Below are 22,469 nucleotides of genomic sequence, written 5' to 3'. Positions count from 1 at the left end.
TGTAGAAGTAGAAGAATTATGTGATTTTTCACAAAACCTGAAAACGTCAAAAAATCTAACACCCGGCCAAGCCAAAAATTGCTGATTTTCATCCAAAAATCTTTTTCCACAAATCAAACACACACACTATATCCCCTCTTTGGGAACTCTTTTGGGATGCTTTCCAACATAGTTTTAACCCTCTAGATGTAGAAGTAGAAGAATTATGTGATTTTTCACAAAACCTGAAAACGTCAAAAAATCTAACACCCGGCCAAGCCAAAAATTGCTGATTTTCAGCCAAAATTTTTTTTCCACAAATCAAACACACACTATATCTCCTCTTTGGGAACTCTTTTGGGATGCTTTCCAAGATAGTTTTAGCCGCCTAGATGTAGAAGTAGGAGAATTAAGTGATTTTTCACAAAACCTGAAAACGTCAAAAAATCTAACACCCGGCCAAGCCAAAAACGGCTGATTTTCAGCCAAAACGTTTTTTCCACAAATCAAACACACACTATATCCCCTCTGTGGGCACTCTTTTGGGATGCTTTCCAACATAGTTTGAACCCTCTAGATGTAGAAGTAGAAGAATTAAGTGAATTTTCACAAAACCTGAAAACGTCAAAAAATCTAACACCCGGCCAAGCCAAAAATGGCTGATTTTCAGCCAAAATTTTTTTTCCACAAATCAAACACACCATATCCCCTCTTTGGAAACTCTTTAGGGATGCTTTCCAACATAGTTTTAACCCCCTAGATGTAGAAGTAGAAGAATTAAGTGATTTTCCACAAAACCTGAAAACGTCAAAAAATCTAACACCCGGCCAAGCCAAAAATGGCTGATATTCAGCCCAAATTTTTTTTCCACAAATCAAACACACACTATATCCCCTCTTTGGGAACTCTTTTGGAATGCTTTCCAACATAGTTTTAACCCCCTAGATGTAGAAGTAGAAGAATTAAGTGATTTTTCACAAAACCTGAAAACGTCAAAAAATCTAACACCCGGCCAAGCCAAAAATGGCTGATTTTCATCCAAAAATCTTTTTCCACAGATTAAACACACACTATATCCCCTCTTTGGGAACTCTTTTGGGATGCTTTCCAACATAGTTTTAACCCCCTAGATGTAGAAGTAGAAGAATTAAGTGATTTTTCACAAAACCTGAAAACATCAAAAAATCTAACACCCGGGCAAGCCAAAAATGGCTGATTTTCAACCAAAATTTTTTTTCCACAAATCAAACACACATTATATCCCCTCTTTGGGAACTCTTTAGGGATGCTTTCCAACATAGTTTTAATCCCCTAGATGTAGAAGGAGAATAATTAAGTGATTTTTCACAAAACTTAAAATCGTCAAAAAATCTAACACCCAGCCAAGCCAAAAATGGCTGATTTTCATCCAAATTTTTTTTTTCCACAAGTCAAACACACACTATACCCCCTCTTTGGGTACTCTTTTGGGATGCTTTCCAACATAGTTTTAACCCCCTAGATATAGTAGTGGGAGAATTAAGTGATTTTTCACAAAACCTGAAAACGTCAAAAAATCTAACACCCGGCCAAGCCAAAAATGGCTGATTTTCAGCCAAAATGTTTTTTTCCACAAATCAAACACACACTATCCCCTCTTTGAGAACTCTTTAGGGATGCTTTCCAACATAGTTTTAATCCCCTAGATGTAGAAGTAGAAGAATTAAGTGATTTTTCACAAAACCTGAAAACCTCAAAAATCTAACACCCGGCCAAGCCAAAAATGGCTGATTTACAGCCAAAAATGTTTTCCACAAATCAAACACACACTATATCCCCTCTTTGGGAACTCTTTAGGGATGCTTTCCAACATAGTTTTAATCCCCTAGATGTAGAAGTAGAAGAATTAAGTGATTTTTCACAAAACCTGAAAACGTCAAAAAATCTAACACCCGGCCAAGCCAAAAATGGCTGATTTTCATCCAAAAATCTTTTTCCACAAATCAAACACACACTATATCCCCTCTTTGGGAACTCTTTTGAGATGCTTTCCAACATAGTTTTAACCCCCTAGATGTAGAAGTAGAAGAATTAAGTGATTTTTCACAAAACCTGAAAACGTCAAAAAATCTAACACCCGGCCAAGCCAAAAATGGCTGATTTTCATCCAAAAATCTTTTTCCACAAATCAAACACACACTATATCCCCTCTTTGGGAACTCTTTTGAGATGCTTTCCAACATAGTTTTAACCCCCTAGATGTAGAAGTAGAAGAATTAAGTGATTTTTCACAAAACCTGAAAACATCAAAATATCTAACACCCGGCCAAGCCAAAAATGGCTGATTTTCAGCCAAAATGTTTTTTTCCACAAATCAAACACACACTATCCCCTCTTTGAGAACTCTTTAGGGATGCTTTCCAACATAGTTTTAATCCCCTAGATGTAGAAGTGGAAGAATTAAGTGATTTTTCACAAAACCTGAAAACGTCAAAAAATCTAACACCCGGCCAAGCCAAAAATGGCTGATTTTCAGCCAAATTTTTTTCCACAAATCAAACACACACTATACCCCCTCTTTGGGAACTCTTTTGGGATGCTTTCCAACATAGTTTTATCCGCCTAATTGTAGAAGTAGGAGAATTAAGTGATTTTTCACAAAACCTGAAAACGTCAAAAAATCTAACACTCGGCAAAGCCAAAAATGGCTGATTTTCAGCCAAAAATCTTTTTCCACAAATCAAACACACACTATATCCCCTCTGTGGGAACTCTTTTGGGATGCTTTCCAACATAGTTTTAACCCCCTAGATGTTGAAGTAGGAGAACTAAGTGATTTTTCACAAAACCTGAAAACGTCAAAAAATCTAACACCCGGCCAAGCCAAAAATGGCTGATTTTCAGCCAAAATGTTTTTTTTCCACAAATCAAACACTCACTATATCCCCTCTGTGGGAACTCTTTTGGATGCTTTCCAACTTAGTTTTAACCCCGTAGATGTAGAAATAGAAGAATTAAGTGAATTTTAACAAAACCTGAAAATGTCAAAAAATCTAACACCCGGCCAAGCCAAAAATTGCTGATTTTCATCGAAAAATCTTTTTTCCACAAATCAAACACACACTATATCCCCTCTTTGGGATCTCTTTTGGGATGCTTTCCAACATAGTTTTAACCCCCTAGATGTAGAAGTAGAAGAATTAAGTGATTTTTCACAAAACCTGAAAACATCAAAAAATCTAACACCCGGCCAAGCCAAAAATGGCTGATTTTCAGCCAAAAATTTTTTTTCCACAAATCAAACACACACTATACCCCCTCTTTGGTAACTCTTTTGGGATGCTTTCCAACATAGTTTTAACCCCCTAGATGTAGAAGTAGAAGAATTAAGAGATTTTTCACAAAACCTGAAAACGTCAAAAAATCTAACACCCGGCCAAGCCAAAAATGGCTGATTTTCAACCAAACCTTTTTTTTCCACAAATCAAACACACACTATATCCCCTCTTTGGGAACTCTTTTGGGATGCTTTCCAACATAGTTTTAACCCTCTAGATGTAGAAGTAGAAGAATTATGTGATTTTTCACAAAACCTGAAAACGTCAAAAAATCTAACACCCGGCCAAGCCAAAAATTGCTGATTTTCATCCAAAAATCTTTTTCCACAAATCAAACACACACACTATATCCCCTCTTTGGGAACTCTTTTGGGATGCTTTCCAACATAGTTTTAACCCTCTAGATGTAGAAGTAGAAGAATTATGTGATTTTTCACAAAACCTGAAAACGTCAAAAAATCTAACACCCGGCCAAGCCAAAAATTGCTGATTTTCAGCCAAAATTTTTTTTCCACAAATCAAACACACACTATATCTCCTCTTTGGGAACTCTTTTGGGATGCTTTCCAAGATAGTTTTAGCCGCCTAGATGTAGAAGTAGGAGAATTAAGTGATTTTTCACAAAACCTGAAAACGTCAAAAAATCTAACACCCGGCCAAGCCAAAAACGGCTGATTTTCAGCCAAAACGTTTTTTCCACAAATCAAACACACACTATATCCCCTCTGTGGGCACTCTTTTGGGATGCTTTCCAACATAGTTTGAACCCTCTAGATGTAGAAGTAGAAGAATTAAGTGAATTTTCACAAAACCTGAAAACGTCAAAAAATCTAACACCCGGCCAAGCCAAAAATGGCTGATTTTCAGCCAAAATTTTTTTTCCACAAATCAAACACACCATATCCCCTCTTTGGAAACTCTTTAGGGATGCTTTCCAACATAGTTTTAACCCCCTAGATGTAGAAGTAGAAGAATTAAGTGATTTTCCACAAAACCTGAAAACGTCAAAAAATCTAACACCCGGCCAAGCCAAAAATGGCTGATATTCAGCCCAAATTTTTTTTCCACAAATCAAACACACACTATATCCCCTCTTTGGGAACTCTTTTGGAATGCTTTCCAACATAGTTTTAACCCCCTAGATGTAGAAGTAGAAGAATTAAGTGATTTTTCACAAAACCTGAAAACGTCAAAAAATCTAACACCCGGCCAAGCCAAAAATGGCTGATTTTCATCCAAAAATCTTTTTCCACAGATTAAACACACACTATATCCCCTCTTTGGGAACTCTTTTGGGATGCTTTCCAACATAGTTTTAACCCCCTAGATGTAGAAGTAGAAGAATTAAGTGATTTTTCACAAAACCTGAAAACATCAAAAAATCTAACACCCGGCCAAGCCAAAAATGGCTGATTTTCAACCAAAATTTTTTTTCCACAAATCAAACACACATTATATCCCCTCTTTGGGAACTCTTTAGGGATGCTTTCCAACATAGTTTTAATCCCCTAGATGTAGAAGGAGAATAATTAAGTGATTTTTCACAAAACTTAAAATCGTCAAAAAATCTAACACCCAGCCAAGCCAAAAATGGCTGATTTTCATCCAAATTTTTTTTTTCCACAAGTCAAACACACACTATACCCCCTCTTTGGGTACTCTTTTGGGATGCTTTCCAACATAGTTTTAACCCCCTAGATATAGTAGTGGGAGAATTAAGTGATTTTTCACAAAACCTGAAAACGTCAAAAAATCTAACACCCGGCCAAGCCAAAAATGGCTGATTTTCAGCCAAAATGTTTTTTTCCACAAATCAAACACACACTATCCCCTCTTTGAGAACTCTTTAGGGATGCTTTCCAACATAGTTTTAATCCCCTAGATATAGTAGTGGGAGAATTAAGTGATTTTTCACAAAACCTGAAAACCTCAAAAATCTAACACCCGGCCAAGCCAAAAATGGCTGATTTACAGCCAAAAATGTTTTCCACAAATCAAACACACACTATATCCCCTCTTTGGGAACTCTTTAGGGATGCTTTCCAACATAGTTTTAATCCCCTAGATGTAGAAGTAGAAGAATTAAGTGATTTTTCACAAAACCTGAAAACGTCAAAAAATCTAACACCCGGCCAAGCCAAAAATGGCTGATTTTCATCCAAAAATCTTTTTCCACAAATCAAACACACACTATATCCCCTCTTTGGGAACTCTTTTGAGATGCTTTCCAACATAGTTTTAACCCCCTAGATGTAGAAGTAGAAGAATTAAGTGATTTTTCACAAAACCTGAAAACGTCAAAAAATCTAACACCCGGCCAAGCCAAAAATGGCTGATTTTCATCCAAAAATCTTTTTCCACAAATCAAACACACACTATATCCCCTCTTTGGGAACTCTTTTGAGATGCTTTCCAACATAGTTTTAACCCCCTAGATGTAGAAGTAGAAGAATTAAGTGATTTTTCACAAAACCTGAAAACATCAAAATATCTAACACCCGGCCAAGCCAAAAATGGCTGATTTTCAGCCAAAATGTTTTTTTCCACAAATCAAACACACACTATCCCCTCTTTGAGAACTCTTTAGGGATGCTTTCCAACATAGTTTTAATCCCCTAGATGTAGAAGTGGAAGAATTAAGTGATTTTTCACAAAACCTGAAAACGTCAAAAAATCTAACACCCGGCCAAGCCAAAAATGGCTGATTTTCAGCCAAATTTTTTTCCACAAATCAAACACACACTATACCCCCTCTTTGGGAACTCTTTTGGGATGCTTTCCAACATAGTTTTATCCGCCTAATTGTAGAAGTAGGAGAATTAAGTGATTTTTCACAAAACCTGAAAACGTCAAAAAATCTAACACTCGGCAAAGCCAAAAATGGCTGATTTTCAGCCAAAAATCTTTTTCCACAAATCAAACACACACTATATCCCCTCTGTGGGAACTCTTTTGGGATGCTTTCCAACATAGTTTTAACCCCCTAGATGTTGAAGTAGGAGAACTAAGTGATTTTTCACAAAACCTGAAAACGTCAAAAAATCTAACACCCGGCCAAGCCAAAAATGGCTGATTTTCAGCCAAAATGTTTTTTTTCCACAAATCAAACACTCACTCTATCCCCTCTGTGGGAACTCTTTTGGATGCTTTCCAACTTAGTTTTAACCCCGTAGATGTAGAAATAGAAGAATTAAGTGAATTTTAACAAAACCTGAAAATGTCAAAAAATCTAACACCCGGCCAAGCCAAAAATGGCTGATTTTCAGCCAAAATGTTTTTTTCCACAAATCAAACACACACTATACCCCCTCTTTGGGTACTCTTTTGGGATGCTTTCCAACATAGTTTTAACCCCCTAGATATAGTAGTAGGAGAATTAAGTGATTTTTCACAAAACCTGAAAACGTCAAAAAATCTAACACCCGGCCAAGCCAAAAATGGCTGATTTTCAACCAAAATGTTTTTTTCCACAAATCAAACACACACTATCCCCTCTTTGAGAACTCTTTAGGGATGCTTTCCAACATAGTTTTAATCCCCTAGATGTAGAAGTAGAAGAATTAAGTGATTTTTCACAAAACCTGAAAACCTCAAAAATCTAACACCCGGCCAAGCCAAAAATGGCTGATTTACAGCCAAAAATTTTTTTCCACAAATCAAACACACACTATATCCCCTCTTTGGGAACTCTTTAGGGATGCTTTCCAACATAGTTTTAATCCCCTAGATGTAGAAGTAGAAGAATTAAGTGATTTTTCACAAAACCTGAAAACGTCAAAAAATCTAACACCCGGCCAAGCCAAAAATGGCTGATTTTCATCCAAAAATCTTTTTCCACAAATCAAACACACACTATATCCCCTCTTTGGGAACTCTTTTGAGATGCTTTCCAACATAGTTTTAACCCCCTGGATGTAGAAGTAGAAGAATTAAGTGATTTTTCACAAAACCTGAAAACATCAAAAAATCTAACACCCGGCGAAGCCAAAAATGGCTGATTTTCAGCCAAAATGTTTTTTTCCACAAATCAAACACACACTATCCCCTCTTTGAGAACTCTTTAGGGATGCTTTCCAACATAGTTTTAATCCCCTAGATGTAGAAGTAGAAGAATTAAGTGATTTTTCACAAAACCTGAAAACGTCAAAAAATCTAACACCCGGCCAAGCCAAAAATGGCTGATTTTCAGCCAAATTTTTTTTCCACAAATCAAACACACACTATACCCCCTCTTTGGGAACTCTTTTGGGATGCTTTCCAACATAGTTTTATCCGCCTAATTGTAGAAGTAGGAGAATTAAGTGATTTTTCACAAAACCTGAAAACGTCAAAAAATCTAACACTCGGCAAAGCCAAAAATGCCTGATTTTCAGCCAAAAATCTTTTTCCACAAATCAAACACACACTATATCCCCTCTGTGGGAACTCTTTTGGGATGCTTTCCAACATAGTTTTAACCCCCTAGATGTTGAAGTAGGAGAACTAAGTGATTTTTCACAAAACCTGAAAACGTCAAAAAATCTAACACCCGGCCAAGCCAAAAATGGCTGATTTTCAGCCAAAATTTTTTTTTCCACAAATCAAACACACACTACATCCCCTCTTTCGGAACTCTTTTGGGATGCTTTCCAACATAGTTTTAACCCCCTAGATGTAGAAGTAGAAGAATTAAGTGATTTTTCACAAAACCTGAAAACGTCAAAAAATCTAACACCCGGCCAAGCCAAAAATTGCTGATTTTCATCGAAAAATCTTTTTTCCACAAATCAAACACACACTATATCCCCTCTTTGGGATCTCTTTTGGGATGCTTTCCAACATAGTTTTAACCCCCTAGATGTAGAAGTAGAAGAATTAAGTGATTTTTCACAAAACCTGAAAACATCAAAAAATCTAACACCCGGCCAAGCCAAAAATGGCTGATTTTCAGCCAAAAATTTTTTTTCCACAAATCAAACACACACTATACCCCCTCTTTGGTAACTCTTTTGGGATGCTTTCCAACATAGTTTTAACCCCCTAGATGTAGAAGTAGAAGAATTAAGAGATTTTTCACAAAACCTGAAAACGTCAAAAAATCTAACACCCGGCCAAGCCAAAAATGGCTGATTTTCAACCAAACCTTTTTTTTCCACAAATCAAACACACACTATATCCCCTCTTTGGGAACTCTTTTGGGATGCTTTCCAACATAGTTTTAACCCTCTAGATGTAGAAGTAGAAGAATTATGTGATTTTTCACAAAACCTGAAAACGTCAAAAAATCTAACACCCGGCCAAGCCAAAAATTGCTGATTTTCATCCAAAAATCTTTTTCCACAAATCAAACACACACATTATATCCCCTCTGTGTGAACTCTTTTGGGATGCTTTCCAACATAGTTTTAACCCTCTAGATGTAGAAGTAGAATTAAGTGAATTTTCACAAAACCTAAAAACGTCAAAAAATCTAACACCCGGCCAAGCCAAAAATGGCTGATTTTCAGCCAAAATTTTTTTTCCACAAATCAAACACACACTATATCTCCTCTTTGGGAACTCTTTTGGGATGCTTTCCAAGATAGTTTTAGCCGCCTAGATGTAGAAGTAGGAGAATTAAGTGATTTTTCACAAAACCTGAAAACGTCAAAAAATCTAACACCCGGCCAAGCCAAAAACGGCTGATTTTCAGCCAAAACGTTTTTTCCACAAATCAAACACACACTATATCCCCTCTGTGGGCACTCTTTTGGGATGCTTTCCAACATAGTTTGAACCCTCTAGATGTAGAAGTAGAAGAATTAAGTGAATTTTCACAAAACCTGAAAACGTCAAAAAATCTAACACCCGGCCAAGCCAAAAATGGCTGATTTTCAGCCAAAATTTTTTTTCCACAAATCAAACACACCATATCCCCTCTTTGGAAACTCTTTAGGGATGCTTTCCAACATAGTTTTAACCCCCTAGATGTAGAAGTAGAAGAATTAAGTGATTTTCCACAAAACCTGAAAACGTCAAAAAATCTAACACCCGGCCAAGCCAAAAATGGCTGATATTCAGCCCAAATTTTTTTTCCACAAATCAAACACACACTATATCCCCTCTTTGGGAACTCTTTTGGAATGCTTTCCAACATAGTTTTAACCCCCTAGATGTAGAAGTAGAAGAATTAAGTGATTTTTCACAAAACCTGAAAACGTCAAAAAATCTAACACCCGGCCAAGCCAAAAATGGCTGATTTTCATCCAAAAATCTTTTTCCACAGATTAAACACACACTATATCCCCTCTTTGGGAACTCTTTTGGGATGCTTTCCAACATAGTTTTAACCCCCTAGATGTAGAAGTAGAAGAATTAAGTGATTTTTCACAAAACCTGAAAACATCAAAAAATCTAACACCCGGCCAAGCCAAAAATGGCTGATTTTCAACCAAAATTTTTTTTCCACAAATCAAACACACATTATATCCCCTCTTTGGGAACTCTTTAGGGATGCTTTCCAACATAGTTTTAATCCCCTAGATGTAGAAGGAGAATAATTAAGTGATTTTTCACAAAACTTAAAATCGTCAAAAAATCTAACACCCAGCCAAGCCAAAAATGGCTGATTTTCATCCAAATTTTTTTTTCCACAAGTCAAACACACACTATACCCCCTCTTTGGGTACTCTTTTGGGATGCTTTCCAACATAGTTGTAACCCCCTAGATATAGTAGTGGGAGAATTAAGTGATTTTTCACAAAACCTGAAAACGTCAAAAAATCTAACACCCGGCCAAGCCAAAAATGGCTGATTTTCAGCCAAAATGTTTTTTTCCACAAATCAAACACACACTATCCCCTCTTTGAGAACTCTTTAGGGATGCTTTCCAACATAGTTTTAATCCCCTAGATGTAGAAGTAGAAGAATTAAGTGATTTTTCACAAAACCTGAAAACCTCAAAAATCTAACACCCGGCCAAGCCAAAAATGGCTGATTTACAGCCAAAAATGTTTTTCCACAAATCAAACACACACTATATCCCCTCTTTGGGAACTCTTTAGGGATGCTTTCCAACATAGTTTTAATCCCCTAGATGTAGAAGTAGAAGAATTAAGTGATTTTTCACAAAACCTGAAAACGTCAAAAAATCTAACACCCGGCCAAGCCAAAAATGGCTGATTTTCATCCAAAAATCTTTTTCCACAAATCAAACACACACTATATCCCCTCTTTGGGAACTCTTTTGAGATGCTTTCCAACATAGTTTTAACCCCCTAGATGTAGAAGTAGAAGAATTAAGTGATTTTTCACAAAACCTGAAAACATCAAAAAATCTAACACCCGGCCAAGCCAAAAATGGCTGATTTTCAGCCAAAAATGTTTTTCCACAAATCAAACACACACTATATCCCCTCTTTGGGAACTCTTTAGGGATGCTTTCCAACATAGTTTTAATCCCCTAGATGTAGAAGTAGAAGAATTAAGTGATTTTTCACAAAACCTGAAAACGTCAAAAAATCTAACACCCGGCCAAGCCAAAAATGGCTGATTTTCATCCAAAAATCTTTTTCCACAAATCAAACACACACTATATCCCCTCTTTGGGAACTCTTTTGAGATGCTTTCCAACATAGTTTTAACCCCCTAGATGTAGAAGTAGAAGAATTAAGTGATTTTTCACAAAACCTGAAAACATCAAAAAATCTAACACCCGGCCAAGCCAAAAATGGCTGATTTTCAGCCAAAATGTTTTTTTCCACAAATCAAACACACACTATCCCCTCTTTGAGAACTCTTTAGGGATGCTTTCCAACATAGTTTTAATCCCCTAGATGTAGAAGTGGAAGAATTAAGTGATTTTTCACAAAACCTGAAAACGTCAAAAAATCTAACACCCGGCCAAGCCAAAAATGGCTGATTTTCAGCCAAATTTTTTTTCCACAAATCAAACACACACTATACCCCCTCTTTGGGAACTCTTTTGGGATGCTTTCCAACATAGTTTTATCCGCCTAATTGTAGAAGTAGGAGAATTAAGTGATTTTTCACAAAACCTGAAAACGTCAAAAAATCTAACACTCGGCAAAGCCAAAAATGGCTGATTTTCAGCCAAAAATCTTTTTCCACAAATCAAACACACACTATATCCCCTCTGTGGGAACTCTTTTGGGATGCTTTCCAACATAGTTTTAACCCCCTAGATGTTGAAGTAGGAGAACTAAGTGATTTTTCACAAAACCTGAAAACGTCAAAAAATCTAACACCCGGCCAAGCCAAAAATGGCTGATTTTCAGCCAAAATGTTTTTTTTCCACAAATCAAACACTCACTATATCCCCTCTGTGGGAACTCTTTTGGATGCTTTCCAACTTAGTTTTAACCCCGTAGATGTAGAAATAGAAGAATTAAGTGAATTTTAACAAAACCTGAAAATGTCAAAAAATCTAACACCCGGCCAAGCCAAAAATGGCTGATTTTCAGCCAAAATGTTTTTTTCCACAAATCAAACACACACTATACCCCCTCTTTGGGTACTCTTTTGGGATGCTTTGCAACATAGTTTTAACCCCCTAGATATAGAAGTAGGAGAATTAAGTGATTTTTCACAAAACCTGAAAACGTCAAAAAATCTAACACCCGGCCAAGCCAAAAATGGCTGATTTTCAACCAAAAATTTTTTTTTACACAAATCAAACACACACTATATCCCCTCTTTGGGCACTCTTTTGGGATGCTTTCCAACATAGTTTTAACCCCCTAGATGTAGAAGTAGAAGAATTAAGTGATTTTTCACAAAACCTGAAAACATCAAAAAATCTAACACCCAGCCAAGCCAAAAATGGCTGATTTTCAGCCAAATTTTTTTTTCCACAAATCAAACACACACTATATCCCCTCTGTGGCAACTCTTTTTGGATGCTTTCCAACATAGTTTTAACCCTCTAGATGTAGAAGTAGAAGAATTAAGTGAAGTTTCACAAAACCTGAAAACGTCAAAAAATCTAACACCCGGCCAAGCCAAAAATGGCTGATTTTCAGCCAAAATTTTTTTTTCCACAAATCAAACACACACTATATCCCCTCTTTGGGAACTATTTTGGAATGCTTTCCAACATAGTTTTAACCCCGTAGATGTAGCAGTAGAAGAATTAAGTGATTTTTCACAAAACCTGAAAACGTCAAAAAATCTAACACCCAGCCAAGCCAAAAATGGCTGATTTTCAGCCAAATTTTTTTTTCCACAAATCAAACACACACTATATCCCCTCTTTGGGAACTCTTTAGGGATGCTTTCCAACATAGTTTTGACCCCCTAGATGTAGAAGTAGAAGAATTAAGTGATTTTTCACAAAACCTGAAAACATCAAAAAATCTAACACCCGGCCAAGCCAAAAATGGCTGATTTTCAACCAAAATGTTTTTTTCCACAAATCAAACACACACTATCCCCTCTTTGAGAACTCTTTAGGGATGCTTTCCAACATAGTTTTAATCCCCTAGATGTAGCAGTAGAAGAATTAAGTGATTTTTCACAAAACCTGAAAACGTCAAAAAATCTAACACCCAGCCAAGCCAAAAATGGCTGATTTTCAGCCAAAATTTTTTTTCCACAAATCAAACACACACTATATCCCCTCTTTGGGTACTCTTTTGGGATGCTTTCCAACATAGTTTTAACCCCCTAGATATAGTAGTGGGAGAATTAAGTGATTTTTCACAAAACCTGAAAACGTCAAAAAATCTAACACCCGGCCAAGCCAAAAATGGCTGATTTTCAGCCAAAATGTTTTTTTCCACAAATCAAACACACACTATCCCCTCTTTGAGAACTCTTTAGGGATGCTTTCCAACATAGTTTTAATCCCCTAGATGTAGAAGTAGAAGAATTAAGTGATTTTTCACAAAACCTGAAAACCTCAAAAATCTAACACCCGGCCAAGCCAAAAATGGCTGATTTACAGCCAAAAATTTTTTTCCACAAATCAAACACACACTATATCCCCTCTTTGGGAACTCTTTAGGGATGCTTTCCAACATAGTTTTAATCCCCTAGATGTAGAAGTAGAAGAATTAAGTGATTTTTCACAAAACCTGAAAACGTCAAAAAATCTAACACCCGGCCAAGCCAAAAATGGCTGATTTTCATCCAAAAATCTTTTTCCACAAATCAAACACACACTATATCCCCTCTTTGGGAACACTTTTGAGATGCTTTCCAACATAGTTTTAACCCCCTAGATGTAGAAGTAGAAGAATTAAGTGATTTTTCACAAAACCTGAAAACATCAAAAAATCTAACACCCGGCCAAGCCAAAAATGGCTGATTTTCAGCCAAAATGTTTTTTTCCACAAATCAAACACACACTATCCCCTCTTTGAGAACTCTTTAGGGATGCTTTCCAACATAGTTTTAATCCCCTAGATGTAGAAGTGGAAGAATTAAGTGATTTTTCACAAAACCTGAAAACGTCAAAAAATCTAACACCCGGCCAAGCCAAAAATGGCTGATTTTCAGCCAAATTTTTTTTCCACAAATCAAACACACACTATACCCCCTCTTTGGGAACTCTTTTGGGATGCTTTCCAACATAGTTTTATCCGCCTAATTGTAGAAGTAGGAGAATTAAGTGATTTTTCACAAAACCTGAAAACGTCAAAAAATCTAACACTCGGCAAAGCCAAAAATGGCTGATTTTCAGCCAAAAATCTTTTTCCACAAATCAAACACACACTATATCCCCTCTGTGGGAACTCTTTTGGGATGCTTTCCAACATAGTTTTAACCCCCTAGATGTTGAAGTAGGAGAACTAAGTGATTTTTCACAAAACCTGAAAACGTCAAAAAATCTAACACCCGGCCAAGCCAAAAATGGCTGATTTTCAGCCAAAATGTTTTTTTTCCACAAATCAAACACTCACTATATCCCCTCTGTGGGAACTCTTTTGGGATGCTTTCCAACTTAGTTTTAACCCCGTAGATGTAGAAATAGAAGAATTAAGTGAATTTTAACAAAACCTGAAAATGTCAAAAAATCTAACACCCGGCCAAGCCAAAAATGGCTGATTTTCAGCCAAAATGTTTTTTTCCACAAATCAAACACACACTATACCCCCTCTTTGGGTACTCTTTTGGGATGCTTTGCAACATAGTTTTAACCCCCTAGATATAGAAGTAGGAGAATTAAGTGATTTTTCACAAAACCTGAAAACGTCAAAAAATCTAACACCCGGCCAAGCCAAAAATGGCTGATTTTCAACCAAAAATTTTTTTTTACACAAATCAAACACACACTATATCCCCTCTTTGGGCACTCTTTTGGGATGCTTTCCAACATAGTTTTAACCCCCTAGATGTAGAAGTAGAAGAATTAAGTGATTTTTCACAAAACCTGAAAACGTCAAAAAATCTAACACCTGGCCAAGCCAAAAATGGCTGATTTTCAGCCAAAAATTTTTTTTCCACAAATCAAACACACACTATATCCCCTCTTTGGGAACTATTTTGGAATGCTTTCCAACATAGTTTTAACCCCGTAGATGTAGCAGTAGAAGAATTAAGTGATTTTTCACAAAACCTGAAAACGTCAAAAAATCTAACACCCAGCCAAGCCAAAAATGGCTGATTTTCAGCCAAAATTTTTTTTCCACAAATCAAACACACACTATATCCCCTCTTTGGGAACTCTTTAGGGATGCTTTCCAACATAGTTTTAACCCTCTAGATGTAGAAGTAGAAGAATTAAGCGAATTTTCACAAAACCTGAAAGCGTCAAAAAATCTAACACCCAGCCAAGCCAAAAATGGCTGATTTTCAGCCAAAATTTTTTTTTCCACAAATCAAACACACACTATATCCCCTCTTTGGGAACTATTTTGGGATGCTTTCCAACATAGTTTTAATCCCCTAGATGTAGAAGGAGAATAATTAAGTGATTTTTCACAAAACTTAAAATCGTCAAAAAATCTAACACCCAGCCAAGCCAAAAATGGCTGATTTTCATCCAAAATTTTTTTTTCCACAAATCAAACACACACTATACCCCCTCTTTGGGTACTCTTTTGGGATGCTTTCCAACATAGTTTTAACCCCCTAGATATAGTAGTAGGAGAATTAAGTGATTTTTCACAAAACCTGAAAACGTCAAAAAATCTAACACCCGGCCAAGCCAAAAATGGCTGATTTTCAGCCAAAATGTTTTTTTCCACAAATCAAACACACACTATCCCCTCTTTGAGAACTCTTTAGGGATGCTTTCCAACATAGTTTTAATCCCCTAGATGTAGAAGTAGAAGAATTAAGTGATTTTTCACAAAACCTGAAAACCTCAAAAATCTAACACCCGGCCAAGCCAAAAATGGCTGATTTACAGCCAAAAATTTTTTTCCACAAATCAAACACACACTATATCCCCTCTTTGGGAACTCTTTAGGGATGCTTTCCAACATAGTTTTAATCCCCTAGATGTAGAAGTAGAAGAATTAAGTGATTTTTCACAAAACCTGAAAACGTCAAAAAATCTAACACCCGGCCAAGCCAAAAATGGCTGATTTTCATCCAAAAATCTTTTTCCACAAATCAAACACACACTATATCCCCTCTTTGGGAACTCTTTTGAGATGCTTTCCAACATAGTTTTAACCCCCTAGATGTAGAAGTAGAAGAATTAAGTGATTTTTCACAAAACCTGAAAACATCAAAAAATCTAACACCCGGCCAAGCCAAAAATGGCTGATTTTCAGCCAAAATGTTTTTTTCCACAAATCAAACACACACTATATCCCCTCTTTGAGAACTCTTTAGGGATGCTTTCCAACATAGTTTTAATCCCCTAGATGTAGAAGTGGAAGAATTAAGTGATTTTTCACAAAACCTGAAAACGTCAAAAAATCTAACACCCGGCCAAGCCAAAAATGGCTGATTTTCAGCCAAATTTTTTTTCCACAAATCAAACACACACTATACCCCCTCTTTGGGAACTCTTTTGGGATGCTTTCCAACATAGTTTTATCCGCCTAATTGTAGAAGTAGGAGAATTAAGTGATTTTTCACAAAACCTGAAAACGTCAAAAAATCTAACACTCGGCAAAGCCAAAAATGGCTGATTTTCAGCCAAAATGTTTTTTTTCCACAAATCAAACACTCACTATATCCCCTCTGTGGGAACTCTTTTGGGATGCTTTCCAACTTAGTTTTAACCCCGTAGATGTAGAAATAGAAGAATTAAGTGAATTTTAACAAAACCTGAAAATGTCAAAAAATCTAACACCCGGCCAAGCCAAAAATGGCTGATTTTCAGCCAAAATGTTTTTTTCCACAAATCAAACACACACTATACCCCCTCTTTGGGTACTCTTTTGGGATGCTTTGCAACATAGTTTTAACCCCCTAGATATAGAAGTAGGAGAATTAAGTGATTTTTCACAAAACCTGAAAACGTAAAAAAATCTAACACCCGGCCAAGCCAAAAATGGCTGATTTTCAACCAAAAATTTTTTTTTACACAAATGAAACACACACTATATCCCCTCTTTGGGCACTCTTTTGGGATGCTTTCCAACATAGTTTTAACCCCCTAGATGTAGAAGTAGAAGAATTAAGTGATTTTTCACAATACCTGAAAACATCAAAAAATCTAACACCCAGCCAAGCCAAAAATGGCTGATTTTCAGCCAAATTTTTTTTTCCACAAATCAAACACACACTATATCCCCTCTGTGGCAACTCTTTTTGGATGCTTTCCAACATAGTTTTAACCCTCTAGATGTAGAAGTAGAAGAATTAAGTGAAGTTTCACAAAACCTGAAAACGTCAAAAAATCTAACACCCGGCCAAGCCAAAAATGGCTGATTTTCAGCCAAAAATGTTTTTCCACAAATCAAACACACACTATACCCCCTCTTTGGGAACTCTTTTGGGATGCTTTCCAACATAGTTTTATACGCCTAGATGTAGAAGTAGGAGAATTAAGTGATTTTTCACAAAACCTGAAAACGTCAAAAAATCTAACACCCTGCCAAGCCAAAAATGGCTGATTTTCAGCCAAAATTTTTTTTTCCACAAATCAAACACACACTATATCCCCTCTTTGGGAACTCTTTTGGGATGCTTTCCAACATAGTTTTAACCCCCTAGATGTAGAAGTAGAAGAATTAAGTGATTTTTCACAAAACCTGAAAACGTCAAAAAATCTAACACCTGGCCAAGCCAAAAATGGCTGATTTTCAGCCAAAAATTTTTTTTCCACAAATCAAACACACACTATATCCCCTCTTTGGGAACTATTTTGGAATGCTTTCCAACATAGTTTTAACCCCGTAGATGTAGCAGTAGAAGAATTAAGTGATTTTTCACAAAACCTGAAAACGTCAAAAAATCTAACACCCAGCCAAGCCAAAAATGGCTGATTTTCAGCCAAAATTTTTTTTCCACAAATCAAACACACACCATATCCCCTCTTTGGGAACTCTTTAGGGATGCTTTCCAACATAGTTTTAACCCCCTAGATATAGTAGGAAAATTAAGTGATTTTTCACAAAACCTGAAAACGTCAAAAAATCTAACACCTGGCCAAGCCAAAAATGGCTGATTTTCAGCCAAAATTTTTTTTTCCACAAATCAAACACACATTATATCCCCTCTTTGGGAACTCTTTAGGGATGCTTTCCAACATAGTTTTAATCCCCTAGATGTAGAAGTAGAAGAATTAAGTGATTTTTCACAAAACTTGAAAACGTCAAAAAATCTAACACCCAGCCAAGCCAAAAATGGCTGATTTTCAGCCAAAATTTTTTTTTCCACAAATCAAACACACACTATATCCCCTCTTTGGGAACTCTTTTGGGATGCTTTCCAACATAGTTTTAACCCCCTAGATGTAGAAGTAGAAGAATTAAGTGATTTTTCACAAAACCTGAAAACGTCAAAAAATCTAACACCTGGCCAAGCCAAAAATGGCTGATTTTCAGCCAAAAAATTTTTTTCCACAAATCAAACACACACTATATCCCCTCTTTGGGAACTATTTTGGAATGCTTTCCAACATAGTTTTAACCCCGTAGATGTAGCAGTAGAAGAATTAAGTGATTTTTCACAGAACCTGAAAACGTCAAAAAATCTAACACCCAGCCAAGCCAAAAATGGCTGATTTTCAGCCAAAATTTTTTTTCCACAAATCAAACACACACCATATCCCCTCTTTGGGAACTCTTTAGGGATGCTTTCCAACATAGTTTTAACCCCCTAGATATAGTAGGAAAATTAAGTGATTTTTCACAAAACCTGAAAACGTCAAAAAATCTAACACCTGGCCAAGCCAAAAATGGCTGATTTTCAGCCAAAATTTTTTTTTCCACAAATCAAACACACATTATATCCCCTCTTTGGGAACTCTTTATGGATGCTTTCCAACATAGTTTTAATCCCCTAGATGTAGAAGTAGAAGAATTAAGTGATTTTTCACAAAACTTGAAAACGTCAAAAAATCTAACAGCCGGCCAAGCCAAAAATGGCTGATTTTCAGCCAAAATTTTTTTTCCACAAATCAAACACACACTATATTCCCTCTTTGGGAACTCTTTTGGGATGCTTTCCAACATAGTTTTAACCCTCTAGATGTAGAAGTAGAAGAATTAAGCGAATTTTCACAAAACCTGAAAACGTCAAAAAATCTAACACCCAGCCAAGCCAAAAATGGCTGAGTTTCAGCCAAATTTTTTTTTTCCACAAATCAAACACACACCATACCCCCTCTTTGGGTACTCTTTTGGGATGCTTTCCAACATAGTTTTAACCCCCTAGATATAGTAGTAGGAGAATTAAGTGATTTTTCACAAAACCTGAAAACGTCAAAAAATCTAACACCCAGCCAAGCCAAAAATGGCTGATTTTTAGCCAAAATGGTTTTTTCCACAAATCAAACACACACTATCCCCTCTTTGGGAACTCTTTAGGGATGCTTTCCAACATAGTTTTATCCGCCTAATTGTAGAAGTAGGAGAATTAAGTGATTTTTCACAAAACCTGAAAACGTCAAAAAATCTAACACCCGGCCAAGCCAAAAATGGCTGATTTTCAGCCAAAATTTTTTTCCACAAACCAAACACACACTATACCCCCTCTGTGGGAACTCTTTTGGGATGCTTTCCAACATAGTTTTAATCCCCTAGATGTAGAAATAGAAGAATTAAATGAATTTTCACAAAACCTAAAAACGTCAAAAAATCTAACACCCGGCTGTTGTGAATTCTGTGGCTGAATTCACTCCTGTGGTCACAAGTGGTACTGCAGCTTCTGAGCTTCCTCCCTCAGGTGTTCTGGTGAGCTCGTTAACTGCTTCATTACTTAACTCCGCCTGATGCTGCTATCCTTGCTCCTTGTCAATGTTTCAGTGTTGGATCTGAGCTTCTCCTGATTGTTCCTGTGACCTGCTGCTTTATAGCTAAGTGCTTTTTGCTTTTTTGTTGCTTTTTTTCTGTCCAGCTTGTCTTTTGTTTTGCTGGAAGCTCTGAGACGCAAGGGGTGTACCACCGTGCCGTTAGTTCGGCACGGTGGTTTTTTTTTGCCCCCTTTGCGTGGTTTTGCTTTAGGGTTTTTTGTAGACTGCAAAGTTCGCTTTACTGTCCTCGCTCTGTCCTAGAATATCGGGCCCCACTTTGCTGAATCTATTTCATTCCTACGTTTTGTCTTTTCATCTTACTCACAGTCATTATATGTGGGGGGCTGCCTTTTCCTTTGGGGAATTTCTCTGGGGCAAGTCAGGCCTATTTTTCTATCTTCAGGCTAGCTAGTTTCTTAGGCTGTGCCGAGTTGCCTAGGTAGTTGTTAGGCGCAATCCACAGCCGCTTTTAGTTGGGTTTAGGATAGGATCAGGTGTGCAGTCTACAGAGTTTCCACGTCTCAGAGCTCGTTCTTGTATTTTTGGGTATTTGTCAGATCACTGTGTGCGCTCTGATCGCTAAGCACACTGTGTTTCTGGATTGCCTTCATAACACCTGTCATTAGCAAACATAACAGTACAAGGAGCCCAACTAATGATTCTCAATAGAGGGAAAGAAAAAGTTCTGACATCATTTTTTTTTTTTTTTTCTCAGCTCTGTGTTCACTTTTTTTTTCCCCTAGACATTTGGGTGATTCTGGACACAGGTGTGGACATGGATATTCAGGGTCTGTGCTCTTCAATGGATAATCTCGTTATAAATGTACAAAAAATTCAAGATACTATTGATCAGAAATCTATGTTAGAACCAAGAATTCCTATTCCTGATTTGTTTTTTGGAGATAGAACTAAGTTTCTAAGTTTCAAAATTAATTGTAAGCTATTTCTGGCCTTGAAACCTCATTCTTCTGGTAATCCTATTCAACAGGTTTTGATTATTATTTCTTTTTTGCGCGGCGACCCTCAAGACTGGGCATTTTCTCTTGCGCCAGGAGACCCTGCATTGAGTAGTGTCGATGCGTTTTTCCTGGCGCCCGGATTGCTGTACGATGAGCCTAATTCAGTGGATCAGGCTGAGAAAAATTTGCTGGCTTTGTGCCAGGGTCAGGATGATATAGAAGTATATTGTCAGAAATTTAGGAAATGGTCAGTACTCACTCAGTGGAATGAATCTGCGCTGGCAGCTTTGTTCAGAAAGGGTCTCTCTGAGGCTCTTAGGGATGTCATGGTGGGATTTCCTATGCCTGCTGGTTTGAATGAGTCTTTGTCTTTGGCCATTCAGATCGGTCGACGCTTGCGCGAGCGTAAATCTGTGCACCATTTGGCGGTACTGCCTGAGGTTAAACCTGAGCCTATGCAGTGCGATAGGACTATGACTAGAGTTGAACGGCAGGAATACAGACGTCTGAATGGTCTGTGTTTCTACTGTGGTGATTCCACTCATGCTATTTCTGATTGTCCTAAGCGCACTAAACGGTCCGCTAGGTCTGCCGTCATTGGTACTGTACAGTCCAAATTCCTTCTGTCCATTACCTTGATATGCTCTTTGTCGTCGTTTTCTGTCATGGCGTTTGTGGATTCGGGCGCTGCCCTGAATCTGATGGATTTGGATTATGCTAAACGTTGTGGGTTTTTCTTGGAGCCTTTGCGATGTCCTATTCCATTGAGAGGAATTGATGCTACACCTTTGGCCAAGAATAAACCTCAATACTGGGCCCAGCTGACCATGTGCATGGCTCCTGCACATCAGGAAGTTATTCGCTTTCTGGTGTTGCATAATCTGCATGATGTGGTCGTGTTGGGGTTGCCATGGCTACAAACCCATAATCCAGTATTGGATTGGAATTCCATGTCGGTATCCAGCTGGGGTTGTCAGGGGGTACATGGTGATGTTCCATTTTTGTCGATTTCGTCATCCACCCCTTCTGAGGTCCCAGAGTTCTTGTCTGATTATCAGGATGTATTTGAAGAGCCCAAGTCCGATGCTCTACCTCCACATAGGGATTGTGATTGTGCTATCAATTTGATTCCTGGTAGTAAATTCCCTAAAGGTCGATTATTTAATTTATCCGTGCCCGAACACGCCGCTATGCGCAGTTATGTGAAGGAATCCCTGGAGAAGGGACATATTCGCCCATCGTCATCACCACTGGGAGCAGGGTTCTTCTTTGTAGCCAAGAAGGATGGTTCGCTGAGACCGTGTATTGATTACCGCCTTCTTAATAAGATCACTGTTAAATTTCAGTATCCCTTGCCATTGTTATCTGACTTGTTTGCTCGGATTAAGGGGGCTAGTTGGTTCACTAAGATAGATCTTCGTGGTGCGTATAATCTGGTGAGAATCAGGCAAGGAGATGAATGGAAAACTGCATTCAATACGCCCGAGGGTCATTTTGAGTATCTAGTGATGCCGTTCGGACTTGCCAATGCTCCATCTGTGTTTCAGTCTTTTATGCATGACATCTTCCGTGAGTATCTGGATAAATTCCTGATTGTTTACTTGGATGACATTTTGATCTTCTCAGATGATTGGGAGTCTCATGTGAAGCAGGTCAGAATGGTTTTTCAGGTCCTGCGTGCTAACTCTTTGTTTGTGAAGGGATCAAAGTGTCTCTTCGGTGTGCAGAAAGTTTCATTTTTAGGGTTCATCTTTACCCCTTCTACTATCGAGATGGATCCAGTTAAGGTCCAAGCCATCCAGGATTGGATTCAGCCGACATCTCTGAAAAGTCTGCAAAAGTTCCTGGGCTTTGCTAATTTTTATCGTCGCTTCATCT

The sequence above is a fragment of the Ranitomeya imitator genome, chromosome 2, assembly GCF_032444005.1.
Source record: "Ranitomeya imitator isolate aRanImi1 chromosome 2, aRanImi1.pri, whole genome shotgun sequence".
Lineage (NCBI taxonomy): Eukaryota > Metazoa > Chordata > Amphibia > Anura > Dendrobatidae > Ranitomeya > Ranitomeya imitator.
This window is presented reverse-complemented; position numbering follows the sequence as displayed.